The following is a 21,206-nucleotide window of genomic DNA, read 5'->3' on the forward strand; positions in this document are numbered from 1 at the left end:
GCCTATGTTTGGATATCGGAACTGTTCCGGGTGAAATCGGGATTTTACCGGAGTACCGGGAGGTTACCGGAACCCCCCGGGGACTTAATGGACCTTAGTGGGCCTTGGTGGAAGAGAGGAGAGGCAGCCAGGGCAAGGGCCGCGCGCCCCTCCCCCTAGTTCGAATAGGACAAGGAGAGGGGGGCGGCGCCCCCCCTTCCTTCTTCTCGTCCACCTCTTTCCCCTCTCTCTCCTAGTCCAACAAGGAAAGGGGGGGAGTCCTACTCCCGGTAGGAGTAGGACTCCTCCTGGAGCGCCCCCTCTCTAGGCCGGCCGCACCCCTCTTGCTCCTTTATATACGGGGGCAGGGGCACCCCATAGAAACAACAATTGACCTGTTTGATCTTTTAGCCGTGTGCGGTGCCCCCCTCCACCATAGTCCACCTCGATAATACTGTAGCGGTGCTTAGGCGAAGCCCTGCGTCGGTAGAACATCAACATCGTCACCACGCCGTCGTGCTGACGAAACTCTCCCTCAACACTCGGCTGGATCGGAGTTCGAGGGATGTCATCGGGCTGAACGTGTGCTGAACTCGGAGGTGCCGTGCGTTCGGTACTTGACCGGTCGGATCGTGAAGACGTACGACTACATCAACCGCGTTGTGCTAACGCTTCCGCTTTCGGTCTACGAGGGTACGTGGACAACACTCTCCCCTCTCGTTGCTATGCATCACCATGATCTTGCGTGTGCGTAGGAAATTTTTTGAAATTACTATGTTCCCCAACAATGGCATCCGAGCCAGGTTTTATGCGTAGATGGCATATGCACGAGTAGAACACAAGTCAGTTGTGGGCGATATAAGTCATACTGCTTACCAGCATGTCATACTTTGGTTCGGCGGTATTGTTGGATGAAGCGGCCCGGACCGACATTATGCGTACGCTTACGCGAGACTGGTTCTACCGACGTGCTTTGCACACAGTGGCTGGCGGGTGTCAGTTTATCCAACTTTAGTTGAACCGAGTGTGGCTACGCCCGGTCCTTGCGAAGGTTAAACAACGCCAACTTGACAAACTATCGTTGTGGTTTTGATGCGTAGGTAAGAACGGTTCTTGCTAAGCCCGTAGCAGCACGTAAAATTTGCAACAACAAAGTAGAGGACGTTTAACTTGTTTTTGCAGGGCATGTTGTGATGTGATATGGTCAAGGCATGATGCTAAATTTTATTGTATGAGATGATCATGTTTTGTAACTGAGTTATCGGCAACTGGCAGGAGCCATATGGTTGTCGCTTTATTGTATGCAATGCAATCGCCCTATAATGCTTTACTTTATCACTAAGCGGTAGCGATAGTCGTCGAAGCATAAGATTGGCGAGACGACAACGATGCTACGATGGAGATCAAGGTGTCGCGCCGGTGACGACGGTGATCATGACGGTGCTTCGGAGATGGAGATCACAAGCACAAGATGATGATGGCCATATCATATCACTTATATTGATTGCATGTGATGTTTATCTTTTATGCATCTTATCTTGCTTTGATTGACGGTAGCATTATAAGATGATCTCTCACTAAATTTCAAGATAAAAGTGTTTTCCCTGAGTATGCACCGTTGCCAAAGTTCGTCATGCCCAGACACCACGTGACGATATGGTGTGATAAGCTCTACATCCATCTACAACGGGTGCAAGCCAGTTTTGCACACGCGGAATACTCAGGTTAAACTTGACGAGTCTAGCATATGCAGATATGGCCTCGGAACACTGAGACCAAAAGGTCGAGCGTGAATCATATAGTAGACATGATCAACATAGTGATGTTCACCATTGAAAACAACTCCATTTCACGTGATGATCGGTTATGGTTTAGTTGATTTGGATCACGTGATCATTTAGAAGATTAGAGGGATGTCTTTCTAAGTGGGAGTTCTTAAGTAATATGATTAATTGAACTTAAATTTATCATGAACTTAGTACCTGATAGTATCTTGCTTGCCTATGTTGATTATAGATAGATGGCCCGTGCTGTTCTTCCGTTGAATTTTAATGCGTTCCTTGAGAAAGCAAAGTTGAAAGATGATGGTAGCAATTACACGGACTGGGTCCATAACTTGAGGATTATCCTCATTGCTGCACAGAAGAGTTACGTCCTGGAAGCACCGCTAGGTGTACCACCTGTGCCAGCAACTGCAGAAATTGTGAATGCCTGGCACTCACGTGTTGATGACTACTCGATAGTTCAATGTGCCATGCTTTACAGCTTAGAACCGGGACTTCAACGACGTTTTGAACGTCATGGAGCATATGAGCTGTTCCAGGAATTGAAGTTGCTATTTCAAGCAAATGCCCGGATTGAGAGATATGAAGTCTCTAATAAGTTCTATAGCAGCAAGATGGAGGCGAATAGTTCTGTCAGTGAGCATATACTCAAGATGTCTGGGTACTGCAATCACTTGATTCAACTGGGAGTTAATCTTCTGGATGATAGCGTCATTGAAAGAATTCTCCAATCACTACCACCAACCTACAAGAGCTTCGTGATGAACTATAATATGCAAGGGATGGATAAGACAATTCCCGAGCTCTTCGCAATGCTAAAGGCTGCGGAGGTAGAAATCAAGAAGGAGCATCAAGTGTTGATGGTTAATAAGACCACTAGTTTCAAGAAAAAGGGCAAAGGGAAGAAGAAGCGGAACTTCAAGAAGAACACCAAGCAAGTTGTTGCTCAGGAGAAGAAACCCAAGTCTGGACCTAAGCCTGAAACTGAGTGCTTTTACTGCAAGCAGATTGGTCACTGGAAGTGGAACTGCCCCAAGTATTTGGCGGATAAGAAGGATGGCAAGGTGAACAAAGGTATATGTGATATACATGTTATTGATGTGTACCTTACTAGAGCTCGCAGTAGCACCTGGGTATTTGATACTGGTTCTGTTGCTAATATTTGCAACTCGAAACAGGGACTACGGATTAAGCAAACACTAGCCAAGGACGAGGTGACGATGCGCGTGGGAAATGGTTCCAAAGTCGATGTGATCGCGGTCGGCACGCTACCTCTAGATCTACCTTCGGGATTAGTTTTAGACCTAAATAATTGTTATTTGGTGCCAGCGTTGAGCATGAACATTATATCTGGATCTTGTTTGATGCGAGACGGTTATTCATTTAAATCAGAGAATAATGGTTGTTCTATTTATATGAGTAATATCTTTTAAGGTCATGCACCCTTAAAGAGTGATCTATTTTTGATGAATCTCGATAGTAGTGATACACATATTCATAATATTGATGCCAAAAGATGCAGAGTTGATAATGATAGTGCAACTTATTTGTGGCACTGCCGTTTAGGTCATATCGGTGTAAAGCGCATGAAGAAACTCCATACTGATGGACTTTTGGAACCACTTGATTATGAATCACTTGGTACTTGCGAACCGTGCCTTATGGGCAAAATGACTAAAACGCCGTTCTCCGGTACTATGGAGAGAGCAACGGATTTGTTGGAAATCATACATACAGATATATGTGGTCCGATGAATGTTGAGGCTCGTGGCGGATATCATTATTTTCTCACCTTCACAGATGATTTAAGCAGATATGGTTATATCTACTTAATGAAGCATAAGTCTGAAACATTTGAAAAGTTCAAAGAATTTCAGAGTGAAGTTGAAAATCATCGTAACAAGAAAATAAAGTTTCTACAATCTGATCGTGGAGGAGAATATTTGAGTTATGAGTTTGGTCTACATTTGAAACAATGCGGAATAGTTTCGCAACTCATGCCACCCGGAACACCACAGCGTAATGGTGTGTCCGAACGTCGTAATCGTACTTTACTAGATATGGTGCGATCTATGATGTCTCTTACTGATTTACCGCTATCATTTTGGGGTTATGCTTTAGAGACGGCCGCATTCACGTTAAATAGGGCACCATCAAAATCCATTGAGACGGCGCCTTATGAACTGTGGTTTGGCAAGAAACCAAAGTTGTCGTTTCTTAAAGTTTGGGGCTGCGATGCTTATGTGAAAAAGCTTCAACCTGATAAGCTCAAACCCAAATCGGAAAAATGTGTCTTCATAGGATACCCAAAGGAGACTGTTGGGTACACCTTCTATCACAGATCCGAAGGCAAGACATTCGTTGCTAAGAATGGATCCTTTCTAGAGAAGGAGTTTCTCTCGAAAGAAGTGACTGGGAGGAAAGTAGAACTTGATGAGGTAACTGTACCTGCTGCATTATTGGAAAGTAGCTCATCACAGAAATCTGTTCGTGTGACGCCTACACCAATTAGTGAGGAAGTTAATGATGATGATCATGGAACTTCAGATCAAGTTGTTACTGAACCTCATAGATCAACCAGAGTAAGATCCGCACCAGAGTGGTACGGTAATCCTGTTCTGGAAGTCATGTTACTAGACCATGATGAACCTACAAACTATGAAGAAGCGATGGTGAGCCCAGATTCCGCAAAGTGGCTTGAGGCCATGAAATCTGAGATGGGATCCATGTATGAGAACAAAGTGTGGACTTTGGTTGATTTGCCTGATGATCGGCAAGAAATTGAGAATAAATGGATCTTCAAGAAAAAGAGTGACGCTAACGGTAATGTTACTGTCTACAAAGCTTGACTTGTTGCGGAAGGTTTTCGACAAGTTCAAGGGATTGACTACGATGAGACCTTCTCACCAGTAGCGATGCTTAAGTCTGTCTGAATCATGTTAGCAATTGCCGCATTTTATGATTATGAAATATGGCAAATGGATGTCAAAACTGCATTCCTGAATGGATTTCTGGAAGAAGAGTTGTATATGATGCAACTGAAAGGTTTTGTCGATACAAAGGGTGCTAACAAAGTGTGCAAGCTCCAGCGATCCATTTATGGACTGGTGCAAGCCTCTCGGAGTTGGAATAAATGCTTTGATAGTGTGATTAAAGCATTTGGTTTTGTACAGACTTTTGGAGAAGCCTGTATTTACAAGAAAGTGAGTGGGAGCTCTATAGCATTTCTGATATTATATGTGGATGACATATTGCTGATCGGAAATGATATAGAATTTCTGGATAGCATAAAGGGATACTTGAATAAGAGTTTTTCAATGAAAGACCTCGGTGAAGCTGCTTATATATTGGGCATTAAGATCTATAGAGATTGATCAAGACGCTTAATTGGACTTTCACAAAGCACATACCTTGACAAAGTTTTGAAGAAGTTCAAAATGGATCAAGCAAAGAAAGGGTTCTTGCCTGTGTTACAAGGTGTGAAGTTGAGTAAGACTCAATGCCCGACCACTGCAAAAGATAGAGAGAAAATGAAAGATGTTCCCTATGCTTCAGCCATAGGCTCTATCATCTATGCAATGTTGTGTACCAGACCTGATGTGTGCCTTGCTATAAGTCTAGCAGGGAGGTACCAAATTAATCCAGGAGTGGAGCACTGGACAGCGGTCAAGAACATCCTGAAATACCTGAAAAGGACTAAGGATATGTTTCTCGTTTATGGAGGTGACAAAGAGCTCACCATAAATGGTTACGTTGATGCAAGCTTTGACACTGATCTGGACGATTCTAAATCGCAAACCGGATATGTGTTTACATTGAACGGTGGAGCTGTCAGTTGGTGCAGTTCTAAACAAAGTGTCGTGGCGGGATCTACGTGTGAAGCGGAGTACATAGCTTCTTCGGAAGCAACAAATGAAGGAGTCTAGATGAAGGAGTTCATATCCGATCTAGGTGTCATACCTAGTGCATCGGGTCCAATGAAAATCTTTTGTGACAATACTGGTGCAATTGCCTTGGCGAAGGAATCCAGATTTCACAAGAGAACCAAGCACATCAAGAGACGCTTCAATTCCATCCAGGATTTGGTCCAGGTGGGAGACAGAGAAATTTGCAAGATACACACGGATTTGAATGTTGCAGACCCGTTGACTAAGCCTCTTCCACGAGCAAAACATGATCAGCACGAAGGCTCCATGGGTGTTAGAATCATTACTGTGTAATCTAGATTATTGACTCTAGTGCAAGTGGGAGACTGAAGGAAATATGCCCTAGAGGCAATAATAAAGTTATTATTTATTTCCTTATATCATGATAAATGTTTATTATTCATGCTAGAATTGTATTAATCGGAAACATAATACATGTGTGAATACATAGACAAACAGAGTGTCACTAGTATGCCTCTACTTTACTAGCTCGTTGATCAAAGATGGCTATGTTTCCTAGCCATAGACATGAGTTGTCATTTGATTAACGGGATCACATCATTAGGAGAATGATGTGATTGACTTGACCCATTCCGTTAGCTTAGCACTTGATCGTTTAGTTTGTTGCTATTGCTTTCTTCATGACTTATACATGTTCCTATGACTATGAGATTATGCAACTCCCGTTTACCGGAGGAACACTTTGTGTGCTACCAAACGTCACAACGTAACTGGGTGATTATAAAGGTGCTCTACAGGTGTCTCTGAAGGTACGTACTTGTTGGGTTGGCGTATTTCGAGATTAGGATTTGTCACTCCGATTGTCGGAGAGGTATCTCTGGGCCCTCTCAGTAATGCACATCACTTAAAGCCTTGCAAGCATTGCAACTAATGAGTTAGTTGCGGGATGATGTATTATGGAACGAGTAAAGAGACTTGCCGGTAATGAGACTGAACTAGGTATTGAGATACCGACGGTCGAATCTCGGGCAAGTAACATACCGATGACAAAGGGAACAACGTATGTTGTTATGCGGTCTGACCGATAAAGATCTTCATAGAATATGTGGGAGACAATATGAGCATCCAGGTTCCGCTATTGGTTATTCACCGGAGACGTGTCTCGGCCATGTCTACATAGTTCTCGAACCTGTAGGGTCCGCACGCTTAACGTTTCGATGACAGTTATATTATGAGTTTATATGTTTTGATGTACTGAAGGTTGTTCGGAGTCTCAGATGTGATCACGGACATGACGAGGAGTCTCGAAATGGTCGAGACATGAAGATTGATATATTGGAAGCCTATGTTTGGATATCGGAAGTGTTCCGGGTGAAATCGGGATTTTACCGGAGTACCGGGAGGTTACCGGAACCCCCAGGGACTTAATGGGCCTTAGTGGGCCTTGGTGGAAGAGAGGAGAGGCGGCCAGGGCAAGGGCCGCGCGCCCCTCCCCCCTAGTCCGAATAGGACAAGGAGAGGGGGGGGGCGCCCCCTTCCTTCTTCTCCTCCACCTCTTTCCCCTCTCTCTCCTAGTCCAACAAGGAAAAGGGGGGAGTCCTACTCCCGGTAGGAGTAGGACTCCTCCTGGCGCGCCCCCTCTCTAGGCCGGCCGCACCCCCCTTGCTCCTTTATATACGGGGGCAGGGGGTACCCCATAGAAACAACAATTGATCTGTTTGATCTTTTAGCCGTGTGCGGTGCCCCCCTCCACCATAGTCCACCTCGATAATACTGTAGCGGTGCTTAGGCGAAGCCCTGCGTCGGTAGAACATCAACATCGTCACCACGCCATCGTGCTGACGAAACTCTCCCTCAACACTCGGCTGGATCGGAGTTCGAGGGACGTTATCGGGCTGAACGTGTGCTGAACTCGGAGGTGCCGTGCGTTCGGTACTTGATCGGTCGGATCGTGAAGACGTACGACTACATCAACCGCGTTGTGCTAACGCTTCCGCTTTCGGTCTACGAGGGTACGTGGAAAACACTCTCCCCTCTCGTTGCTATGCATCACCATGATCTTGCGTGTGCGTAGGATTTTTTTTTGAAATTACTACGTTCCCCAACAATATATGTATGAAACGACTACACTGCCGCATACTTGCGCTCCTTGAAATAGACTTTCATCCTGCTTTATTGCGCATACTTACGCTCATGATAGGATCTGCACTGGTGTGAAAATACGGCGCGAGGCCGTGTTGAATGTTTAACTACACAAGATAGCTCACATACATATTTTAGTACAAGAAATACAGTTTATATATTTGAACTATCTTTTAAATATCCATCCATTGGGTGTTTAATTACATGAACAACATTCCTATATAGATTGTGTCACATCAGTTTAGTTGCAAAAAAGCGCCATGTGAAAAATAAAATGAAGAATATTTCAATGTATAAGGTGAGGTACTTCACCAATGTATATTTCGCAATACAAAAGAGATGCTGGTATAATATTGGGTCTCCCTCTCCTGCAAGATAAAAAAAGGTATTCATCCAGTTGGCGATCTCCTATCGGCGGCGGCGGCTCATGGGTCGGCGGTGCACCGGCAGCAAGGAGCAGAGGGTGCCCGACAGCGAGTGTGACGGCAACGACAGCGCAGGCGCGTTCTCCCCGCGGCTGAGGAGCACATGTGGCGGTGGCCCAGATTGTGGGCCTCGTCCGCGGGCCGGCAGATCCGGAGGGCGTCTACAGGCGGGCATGGTGGGCCTGACGGCGCCGGCTTAGGCACCGTGGTGGTGCCGTGGCCGGTCAGGCGGCGGTGGCCTGGATCCATCGTCCAGTCCCCGGCAGAGATGGCGGCGATCCGTGTACGAGATGCTTGATGGAGGTCCTTCGAACAGATCCAGGTGAAAACTTGCTTTTTTGCGACATTCCCTTCTTGAAGGCATCGCCCAGGAGAGTTTCAAGGTCACTGTCTGCTACTTCCGGGGGAAACCCTAGATCAGTTGATCGGAAGACGGCGGCGTTCTTATGTCGTTCCCCCCTTGGGGGCATCGTTTTTGGAGGTGTGCACAGGCTCGAGGGACCAGTGGAGCGGTGCTTCATCCTACACATTGATGGCGACGAATCTCGACAGCGTGGCGCAGTGCAGATTCGGCATCGATGTGCGAGGATGGACTCGCGCAGGAGGACGACGCTGTCTGGCGTCGTGGTGGCGTCGATGACAGAGAGACCTGGCACGGTAGATGCAACAGTACAACTCTGAAGATGGATTGATGGCAGGTGGCTGCGGCGGCCTCATACCCGGCAGGCATCTGGGTTGAGGAGTGCGCCGGACTGGTGGGTGCCCCATACCCGGCAGGCGTCCTGGTTGGGACCTCAGGTTATAGATGTTAGTTTTGGCTGCAAGGTCTGTTTGGTATTAGGCCCAGACTATCAGCATCCCTACATCAACTGGATAGGAGTAACGGCAGATGTTGTCTAGACGGTGACTTTAGTTTTACTGTTGTATGACTTTGTAAGGTCTTATGTGAATAATTAATAAAGTGGCTGCATGCATCGTCCAGATGCAGAGCCCGGGGGTCCTCCTTCATTTCTAAAAAAAATCCATGCATGTCAACTGCCTTTCTTTTGTAGTCATGTGTAATTCATACTCCAGAATATACATGATGAAAGGGTCAGGGGGGTGACCATTGGAACAGTCACGAAATCTGTATGTATTATTAATACACGTTTCACCCAAAACATTAATTGAATTTTACACCTCTTTCACGTCACTTGAAAACCAAACACATCGATATATTTTTTAGCAAACTATATGGAGAAAACCGATAAGAAACGTAACAAGAATCAAGTTGCACCTCTTTAAAAAAGAACATTGCATCCCATCATCCACCATTTGATATTCTCTCACCTAAAACATATTGCTAACCTACTTAATATCTAATTAATTGAAGTACTTGCTCATCATGCATCATTTTGAACAGGGAGCATATCATCCATGGAAGGAGTGTAGATGAATGACTCAAGCATGGGTAGCAAACGACGATCGTGCTTGTTTAGGTATGATGGGTAAGGTGACCCCAAGTATTTTAACTTGGAGTTGTCCAAGTAGTAAGCAAATCCTTGGAAACGGTTGCCCAAGAAAGCAATTTCTCTGTAAGGATGGTACCCCAACAAGTCAACGGCAAAGTAATAATCTTTGTAATCCATATTAATCCCTCATTCAACATCAATGACGCTATCATCACTAGAATCCCATGCATAGTCTCCACTATTCTCGAACTCTTCATCACTCTCGGACTCTTCATCACAAGAATCTAAGATCCAACACTTTTCATACTTTTCTCTTCTGAAGTGTCTGTTATAGTGTAGCTTTAAATTAGGCTCAAGGTCCGCTTGATGCTTCAGCTCCCACTCAGGAGTTCGACATGATTCTAATGTGTTGCTCAGTACCCACACCTTAAGTTGGTACCCATGGAAAGCGGTGAAGTAGACACCATGCTTGGATTTTCCGAGATACTCGTACGTCTTAAGATGTCTCTTGCACCATGTTATATCTAGTCTTGGGGTTTTGATCGCTAGATATTTTTGGTCTTCAAGTGACAACCTACATAATATGCACAATGTGACAAAAGAAAGTATATAAACAAGACAATAATAATAATAATCAACAAAAGTGGTCCATCGTAACATCATTTGTACGTACCTCATAATGAAACCGGTGTCACAATATACATAGAAGGATGCCCGCCAGTACACTGCATGGCGTCGAAGCCCATCTTGGCAGCTAATTGGTGAAGATCCATCTGACCACACATCCGACACGGTAACCGCCGCATCACCTTGACGAACAAATTGTTTCTCCTCCCACCGGCCGGTTTTCGACGAGAAAACTTGCAGCGGGTACATGTACGGTGGCCATTCCATTACGCCCAAGGTGTTACACTCATGCTCGTAATTTGCTCTTATAAACTGTGACACACCCGCAGGTTGAAAATATGGTGGCTTTGGCCTGTCGGGAGCATCAGGGAAGAAGAGGACATGGTAGTGCAGCGACATGGTTGGGTCGAACATTAGGTACATGCGATGGCGGTAGTAGGGCAAGTGGCTGTAGCAAGTCTGCGCGCGTGGCGGGGCAGGCAGCGTCGCCCGCCTGCGTGTCACGGGGTTACACACATGCACCTGCTTGTTCTCGTAGAGGAGGAGGCCGTTGCAGGGATCCAGGACGCTACGGTGGCGAGTCAATTGGCCGGGGAGTGAAGCGAACCAGCTGACAATGGCGTCGATAGAGGGCTGGCTGGTAGTCCCGGCCGTGACGCGGGAGAAGTATCCGGACCTTCCCACCTTGACGTAGTTGACGAAGATGCCGTGCAGAGAGCACGGCACGCGGTGCGCGACCGCGAGGAGCAGCTCGTGGGTGTCGACGGCGCCGCACCAGTGCTTGCAGACGCTCCGGCACACCGCGAGACTCCGTGGAGGAACGCGGCGGAGGATGCCCGCGAGCAATTCATCGGGGAGATCTTCCATGGCTGGCTGGTTATATGGCACGTGCTGTACGTGGGGTTAGGGTTTGGATGTTGACTACCGGCGGCGGCCGCACATAGCTTTGGTTCCCAATTGGCCGACCCTGAGGCCAAAAAGCCCGTGTGTGTCGTAATTAAGCACGCTGTGATGTAGTACGTGCTCATGTAGGACTAGTTAAGCACGCTGTGATGTACTAGTACGTGTGTTCCTGTAACCCTAGGACAATCAACAATACGTATAGACTTAGGACTAACTCTAGGTGCTGTATATAACCCGCGTAATCATCTCAGTTCAAAAGAAATAGAAAACGCATGCAGGTGCGACACGCACCTATTGCCATCAAACTTCGTGGTCTCGCGTCCGTGCGTTCTAGACAAGTTGTTCGCCATCGATCGATCTAGCCTGTGTAGTAAGTGCATGTGCTAGCTTCACACGTGAAAAAAATCAATCCACCCGTGTGCTTGCCTGCTTGGTCTAGCTACCTTCTGATATACAGTATACGTGTGCGTTTCTAGCCAAAAGCACCGGGTAGCTGCGTATCCGGAAGTCAGCTTCGGTCAGAGAGACATCGGCCTTGTCGGAAAGTACTGGACCAGTCGTCGGGACCTGTGCCAACAGTGTGCATCAGATTGAACTTCATGACGTTTGCCCACACCAATTCTGCAGAGGTTGCATGCAGAATTGAGAATTATACTCCGCTATAAATGTGATGTCAAACTTTTTGACCATGAAAATTTGACCATTTTTTATGGCAGATTATGTTATCTGAGGATGGCAAGTTTAGCCGGCGAGCATGAAAAATTCGTCTCAATTCATTTTTTTCTTCAAAAACTTATCGTGCTTGCAAACTAAATTTGTCATAATCACGCTAGTATAAGTTGCCATAAAAAAATGTCAGATTTGCCATGCCTAAATGCCTAAAAATCAAACGTCGGATTTTTAGTATTTTCATATAATTATTATATGTGCGCCCGTGTGATTCTTTCTATCCTCTCCTTCATATATTTTTGTAGTATAAAGACAGATGTTCTCAAGTCTTGACATGTTTTGTACGAATTTTTAGGCAGTAGATTAATCCTCGTTTAAGTATGCAGATTTTAGCAGAACGTATACATTGGCTAGAATTTAACTCCTAATAATGGTATATATATATTTCATTCTTTTAGCTTATTTCCTTGTCCCATTTATAATTTGTATATATTTTCCAATTTGATGTATACTTTGGACGGGTTTTGAGACGTCCCGACTTAATCGTGCATTAATCATACACGCAGACGATCAAGATCAGAGACTCGCAGGAAGATATCACAACACAACTCTAGACACAAATTAAAATAATGCAACTTTTATTACAATCCAGGGGTCTCGAGGGCTCGAATACATAAGATCGAATACACAAGAGTCAGCGGAAGCAACAATATCTGAGTACAGACATAAGATAAACAAGTCTGTCTTAAGAGGCTAGCAAAACAATGACATCTGGATCAGAAAGGCGCAGACCTCCTGCCTGAGAGCCTCCTAACTACTCCTGGTCATTAGCGGTCTCCACGTAGTAGTAGGCTCCGTCGGGGTAGTAGTAGTCATCGGCTGGATCAACTGGCTCCTGGGCTTCGTCATCTGATCGCAGCAATCGGGTAGAGGAGAAAAAGGGGTAGCAAAGCAACCGCGAGTACTCCTCCAAAGTACTCGCAAGACTTACATCAGATTTATGCTAGGTATGCATTGGTATCAAAGGAATGGGGCTATATCTTTGGACTAGACTGCAGAAATGCCAGAATAGAAAGAAAGGCCTAGCCTATCGAAGATTAGCATCTTGCAGTATAAGAAGAGAGTAGAGTAACATAACATAAGTAATAAGTATGTTGTAGTATCAACGGCCAAAGATCCTTTCTTGACTTCCTGCGAGAAAGCGATCCCGGAGCCATCATATACATTTAGTGTCTCCAGTATCCAGTTCTAGTTGTATAGATCGGGATACAACGTCCGTTACCGTGGACACGGCTATTCGAATAGATTAAATTCCCTGCATTGGTGCACAAACTTACCCAACACACTCGATTAACTCCGGCAGAACACAGTTTTCTGGGTCATGCCCGGCCTCGGCTGATCAACATGTCGTAGTCCTACCTAGGCTCAACAGAGAGGCCAGCACGCCGGTCTATATCCTAAATGCGAAGGGGTCATGCATGTTGCAAACGCGGCCTGGAGCAGACCCACCACCTAATACAAGTGCAGGTGGTTCTCGTCCAACCGGGCGTGCGCTGCTAAACTGCTGACGTCTGAGAGCTTTCGATAGAATCGTACGACGTAGAGTGCCCATACTTATTCATGCGTGGTGGTTAGTGGGAAAAGGCCATAGGCCTACTCAGATCACATATCCAAATCCGTTAGTGTCTTGGGAGCGCGCGGAGACGATCAATGATCTACGATCTGTGGTCATGTCACCCCGTCTCGCGTACTAACGGCAAGGGCTAAGAATGTCCGGCCGTGCCACGTAATTATCTTGTGGGTACCCTCCAGGTCAACCCGACTCATAAGAGACTATTGAGAACTCAGGTCCACCTCTACCGGGGTGGTACCTACTATCCCTCCCGTCCCATAGAAACAGTAATTCTCGCGGGTACCCTCACAGTCAACCCGACTTCACATTTCTTGCGGGTACCCCTCGGGGCCGACCTGACTTCAACAAGTTTCTGAGGTAAAGTCAATGTAAACATGTGTCTACAACATCAAGGGGGAAATCTGAGGAATCACCCTAGATGGATTCCCACTCAAAGTAACCGTCAAGGTGAACTTGGAGGAATCGCCCTCGAGGGGTTCACACTTGAGGTGTTTCACGACATAGTCGTTATTAGAAGTGGTGAAGGAGGAATCACCCTCTGGAATCCATGGCCGATTATGTAACGCCCCGGACACACCCGCCGGTGGTCGTTACTCGTTGTGGGATCTAGACTGGCCCCACAGATCAATATTAGTCTTTTCTGCGCACCCGGCCGGTCACCCATCCTGAAATTACTCCAAGCTGAGCACGCTTAACTTTGGAGTTCTTTCCGAATGGGATTTTCGGAAAAGAAGGAATTCCTTACTGATATGAGCAGCCTATCATCCCTATTAAGCCAGGCTATCACAGATTAGCTTCACTATAGATATATCATCAGGAGTGTGTTACGAGGTATCACCCTCGGCACTCGATAGTAGCTTTGAAGAGTCATTCAATTAAGGGGGTGTGCGGTGATGTGTCGGTCTCTGCACCTCGATCACGTTGATAGAAACAACTGGTAGAACTATGGGGGCAACAGGGACAAGGTGAGGGGTCACTCATGGATCACTAATCAACCTATACTAAGCATATACGATAACAGGTAAGGTAACAATAGTAGGTTACAAAGGTAGGCTATGTATCATAATAGGAACCGGCGAACAATAGTAACAAAATCTAATGCAAGCATGAGAGAGAAGGAATGGTCTACATCGTATCTACTTTTCCAAACTCTTTTGCCCTTGTTTTGGACTCTAATTTGCATGATTTGAATGGAACTAACCCGGACTGACGCTGTTTTCAGCAGAATTGACATGGTGTTATTTTTGTGCAGAAATCAAAGTTTTCGGATTGACCTAAAAAATTATGCAGAATTTTTGTGGAATATCTAAAAACTATTGCCACGAGAATTAACCAGAAGGGGCCACCCAGAGGCTACAAGCCCTGGGGCGCGCCCTGCGGGCTTGTGGGCCCCCTAGACCTGCTCTGACTCTAACTCCAACTCTATAAGTACCTATTTGGGGAGAGAAAAAATTAGAGAGAAGGATTCATCGCGTTTTACGATACGAAGCCGCCGCCGCCTCCTGTTCTTCATTGGGAGGGCTGATCTGGAATTCGTTCGAGGCTTCGGAGAGGGGGATTCGTCGCCATCATCATCATCAACCTTCCTCCATCACCAATTTCATGATGCTCACCACCGGGAGTGAGTAATTCCATTGTAGGCTTGCTGGATGGTGATAAGTTGGATGAGATTTATCATATAATCGAGTTAGCTTTGTTAGGGTCTGATCCCTAGTATCCACTATATTCCAAGATTGATGTTGCTATGACTTTTCTATGCTTAATGCTTGTCACTAGGGCCCGAGTGCCATGATTTCAGATCTGAACCTATTCTGTTTTCATGAATATATGTGAGTTCTTGATCATATCTTGCAAGTTGTAGACACCTATTACGAGTTATGATCCGCATACCTCAAGGTGACAATAATTGGGATTCTTTCCGGTGATTACCGTAGTTTGAGGAATTCATCTATTCACTAAGTGCGAATGCTTTGTTTTGGTTCTCTATTAAAAGGAGGCCTTAATATCCCTTAGTTTCCATTAGGACCCCGCTACCACGGGAGGGTAGGACAAAAGATGGCATGTGATACATCTCCATCGTATCTACTTTTCTAAATACTTTTGCCCTTATTTTGGAATCTAACTTGCATGATTTGAACGGAACTAACCCGGATTGACGTTGTTTTCAGCAGAATTGCCATGGTGTTATTTTTGTGCAGAAATAAAAGTTCTCGGAATGACCTGAAACTTCACGGAGAATATTTTTGGAATTAATAAAAATACTGGCGAAAGAATCAAGGCCATGAAGGAAATATGCCCTAGAGGCAATAATAAAGTTATTATTTATTTCCTCATATCATGATAAATGTTTATTATTGATGCTAGAATTGTATTAACCGGAAATATAATACATGTGTGAATACATAGACAAACATAGTGTCACTAGTATGCCTCTACTTGACTAGCTCGTTAATCGAAGATGGTTGAGTTTCCTAGCCATGGACATGAGTTATCATTTGATTAATGGGATCACATCATTAGGAGAATGATGTGATTGAGTTGACCCATTCCGTTAGCTTAGCACTTGATCAATTAGTATGCTGCTATTGCTTTCTTCGTGACTTATACATGTTCCTATGACTATGAGATTATGCAACTCCCGTTTACCGGAGGAACACTTTGTGTGCTACCAAACGTCACAACGTAACTGGGTGATTATAAAGGTTCTCTACAGGTGTCTCCAAAGGTACTTGTTGAGTTGGCGTATTTCAAGATTAGGATTTGTCACTCCGATTGTCGGAGAGGTATCTCTGGGCCCTCTCGGTACTGCACATCACTATAAGCCTTGCAAGCAATGTGACTAATGAGTTAGTTGCAGGATGATGCATTACAGAACGAGTAAAGAGACTTGCCCGTAACGAGATTGAACTAGGTATTGAGATACCGACGATCGAATCTCGGGCAAGTAACCAACCGATGACAAAGGGAACAACGTATGTTGTTATGTTGTTTGACCGATAAAGATCTTCGTAAAATATGTGGGAGCCAATATGAGCATCTAGGTTCCGCTATTGGTTATTGACCGGAGACGTGTCTCGGTCATGTCTACATAGTTCTCGAACCCGTAGGGTCCGCACGCTTAACATTCGGTGACGATCGGTATTATGAGTTTATGTGGTTTGATGTACCGAAGGTAGTTCGGAGTCCCAGATGAGATCGGGGACATGACGAGGAGTCTCGAAATGGTCAAGACGTAAAGATTGATATATTGGACGACTATATTCGGACATCAGAAAGGTTCCAAGTGATTCCGGTATTTTTTGGAGTATCGGAGAGTTACGGGAATTCGCCGGGGAGTATATGGGCCTTATTGGGCTTTAGGGGAAAGAGAGAGGGGAGGCTGCGCGCCCCCCAAGGCTTAGTACGAATTGGACTAGGGGGAGGGGCGGCGCCCCCTCCTTCCTTCTCTTCTCTTCTCCCTTTCCTTCCTCTCCTACTCCTACTTGGAAGGGCTCCTAGTTCTACTAGGAAAAGGGGGAATCCTACTCCCGATGGGAGTAGGACTCCCCTAGGGCGCTCCACAGAGAGGGCCAACCCTCCCCCTCCTCCACTCCTTTATATACGGGGGAGGGGGCACCCCATAGACACACAAGTTGATATGTTGATCTCTCCCAGCCGTGTGCTGTGCCCCCCTCCACCATATTCCACCTCGGTCATATCGTAGCGGTGCTTAGGCGAAACCCTGTATCGGTAGCAACATCATCACCATCATCACGCCTTCGTGCTGACGGAACTCTCCCGTGAAGCTCTGCTGGATCGGAGTTCTCATCAAGCTGAACGTGTGCTGAACTCGGAGGTGCCGTACGTTCGGTACTTGGATCGGTTGGATCGTGAAGACGTACGACTACATCAACCGCGTTGTGCTAACGCTTCCGCTTTCGGTCTACGAGGGTACGTAGACAACACTCTCCCCTCTCGTTGCTATGCATCACCATGATCCTGTGTGTGCGTAGGAAAATTTTGAAATTACTACGTTCCCCAACAGTGGTATCAGAGCCTGGTTTTATGCGTAGATGTTATATGCACGAATAGAATACAAGTGAGTTGTGGGCGATACAAGTCATACTGCTTACCAAAATGTCATACTTTGGTTCGGCGGTATTGTTGGATGAAGCGGTCCGGACCGACTTTACGCGTACGCTTACGCGAGACTGGTTCTACCGACGTGCTTTGCACATAGGTGGCTGGCGGGTGTTAGTTTCTCCAACTTTAGTTGAACCGAGTGTGGCTACGCCCGGTCCTTGAGAAGGTTAAAACAGCACTAACTTGACAAACTATCATTGTGGTTTTGATGCGTAGGTAAGAACGGTTCTTGCTCAGCCCGTAGCAGCCACGTAAAACTTGCAACAACAAAGTAGAGGACGTCTAACTTGTTTTTGCAGGGCATGTTGTGATGTGATATGGTCAAGGCATGATGCTATATTTTATTGTATGAGATGATCATGTTTTGTAACCAAGTTATCGGCAACTGGCAGGAGCCATATGGTTGTCGCTTTATTGCATGCAATTGAATCGCCCTGTAATTGCTTTACTTTATCACTAAGCGGTAGCGATAGTCGTAGAAGCAATAGTTGGCGAGACGACAACGATGCTACGATGGAGATCAAGGTGTCGCTCCGGTGACGATGGTGATCATGACGGTGCTTTGAAGATGGAGATCACAAGCACAAGATGATGATGGCCATATCATATCACTTATATTGATTGCATGTGATGTTTATCCTTTATGCATCTTATTTTGCTTTGATTGACGGTAGCATTATAAGATGATCTCTCACTAAATTTCAAGATAAAAGTGTTCTCCCTGAGTATGCACCGTTGCCAAAGTTCGTCGTGCCGAGACACCACGTGATGATCGGGTGTGATAAGCTCTACGTTCATCTACAACGGGTGCAAGCCAGTTTTGCACACGCAGAATACTCGGGTTAAACTTGACGAGCCTAGCATATGCAGATATGGCCTCGGAACACTGGAGACTAAAAGGTCGAGCATGAATCATATAGTAGATATGATCAACATAGTGATGTTCACCATTGAAAACTACTCCATCTCACGTGATGATCGGACATGGTTTAGTTGATTTGGATCACGTGATCATTTAGATGACTAGAGGGATGTCTATCTAAGTGGGAGTTCTTAAGTAATTTGATTAATTGAACTTTAATTTATCATGAACTTAGTCCTGGTAGTATTAGCATATTTATGTTGTAGATCAATAGCTCGCGTTTAGCTCCCCTATTTTCTTTTTGATGTGTTCCTAGAGAAAACTAAGTTGAAAGATGTTAGTAGCAATGATGCGGATTGGATCCGTGATCTGAGTACTATCCTCATTGTTGCACAGAAGAATTATGTCCTTGATGCACCGCTAGGTGACAGACCGCTTGTAGGAGCAAATGCAGACGTTATGAATGTTTGGCATGCTCGATATGATGACTACTTGATAGTTTAGTGCACCATGATTTACGGCTTAGAATCGGGGCTTCAAAGACATTTTTGAAATGCCACGGATCATATGAGATGTTCCAAGAGTTGAAATTAATATTTCAGAATCATGCCCATGTCGAAAGGTATGAGAGCTTTGACAAGTACTTTGCCTACAAGATGGAGGAGAATAGCTCAGCTAGTGAGCATGTGTTCAGAATGTCTGAGTACTACAATCACTTGAATCAAGTGGGAGTTAATCTTACAGATAAGATAGTGATTGACAAAGTTCTCTAGTCACTATCACCAAGTTACTAGAACTTCGTGATGAACTATAATATGAAAGGGATAATGGAAACGATTCCCAAGCTCTTCGTGATACTGAAATCGACGAAGGTAGAAATCAAGAAAAACATCAAGTGTTGATGGTTGACAAGACCACTAGTTTCAAGAAAAGGGCAAAGGGAAGAAGGGGAACTTCAAAAAGAATAGCAAGCAAGTTGTTGCTCCCGTGAAGAAGCCCAAAGCTAGACCCAAGCCTGAAATGGAGTGCTTCTACTGCAAAGGAAATGGTCACTGGAAGTGGAACTGCCCCTAGATACTTGGCGGATAAGAAGGATGGCAAAATGAACAAAGGTATATTTGATATACATGTTGTTGATGTGTACTTTACTAGTGTTTATAGCAACCCCGCGGTACTTGATACTAGTTCAGTTGTTAAGAGTAGTAACTCGAAATGGGAGTTGCAGAATAAACAGAAACTAGTTAAGAGTGAAGTGACGATGTGTGTTGGAAGCAGTTCCAAGATTGATATGATCATCATCGCACACTCCCTATACTTTCGGGATTAGTGTTGAACCTAAATAAATGTTATTTGGTGTTTGTGTTGAGCATGAATATGATTTGATCATGTTTATTGCAATACGGTTATTCATTTAAATTAGAGAATAATTGTTGTTTTGTTTACATGAATAAAACCTTCTATGGTCATACAACCAATGAAAATGGTTTGTTGAATCTCGATTGTAGTGATACACATATTCATAATATTGAAGTCAAAAGATGCAAAGTTAATAATGATAGTGCAACTTATTTGGGCACTGCTGTTTAGGTCATATTGGTGTAAAGCCCATGAAGAAACTCCATGCTGATGGGTTTTTGGAATCACTTGATTATGAATCACTTAATGCTTGCGAACCATGCCTCATGGGCAAGATGACTAAGACTCCGTTCTCCGGAACAATGGAGTGAGCAACTGACTAATTGGAAATAATACATACTGATGTATACGGTACGATGAGTGTTGAGGCTCGCAGAGGGTATCATTATTTTCTGACCTTCACAGATGATTTGAGAAGATATGGGTATATCTACTTGATGAAACATAAGTCTGAAACATTTGAAAAGTTCAACGAATTTCAGAGTAAAGTGGAAAATCATCATGACAAGAAAATAAAGTTTCAATGATCTGATTGCGGAGACAAATATTTGAGTTACGAGTTTGGTCTTCAATTAAAACAATGTGGAATAGTTTCACAAATTCGTGCCACCTGGAACACCACAGCATAATGGTGTGTCTGAACGTCATAATCGTACTTTATTGGATATAGTGCAATCTATGATGTTTCTTACCGATTTACCACTACAGTTTTGGGGTTATGCATTAGAGGCAGCTGCATTCACATTAAAAAGGGAGCCATCTAAATCCGTTGAGACGACACCGTATGAACTGTGGTTTGGCAAGAAACCAAAGTTGTCATTTCTTAAAGTTTGGGGTTGCGATGCTTATAAGAAAAAGTTTCATCCTGATAAGCTCAAACCCAAATCGAAGAAATGTGTCTTCATAGGATACCCAAAGGAGACAATTGGGTACACCTTCTATCACAGATCCGAAGGCAAGATATTTGTTGCTAAGAATGGATCCTTTCTAGAGAAGGAGTTTCTCTCGAAAGAAGTGAGTGGGAGGAAAGTAGAACTTGATGAGGTAATTGTACCTGCTCCCTTATTGAAAGTAGTTCATCGCAGAAATTTGTTCGTGTGACTACTACACCAATTAGTGAGGAAGCTAATGATGATGATCATGTAACTTCAGATCAAGTTACTACCGAACCTCGTAGGTAAACCAAAGTGAGATCCGCACTAGAGTGGTACGGTAATCCTGTTCTGGAGGTCATATTACTTGACCATGACGAACCTACGAACTATGAGGAAGCGATGATGAGCCCAGATTCCGCGAAATGGCTTGA

The sequence above is a fragment of the Triticum dicoccoides genome, chromosome 2A (genome assembly GCF_002162155.2).
Source record: "Triticum dicoccoides isolate Atlit2015 ecotype Zavitan chromosome 2A, WEW_v2.0, whole genome shotgun sequence".
Taxonomy (NCBI): domain Eukaryota; kingdom Viridiplantae; phylum Streptophyta; class Magnoliopsida; order Poales; family Poaceae; genus Triticum; species Triticum dicoccoides.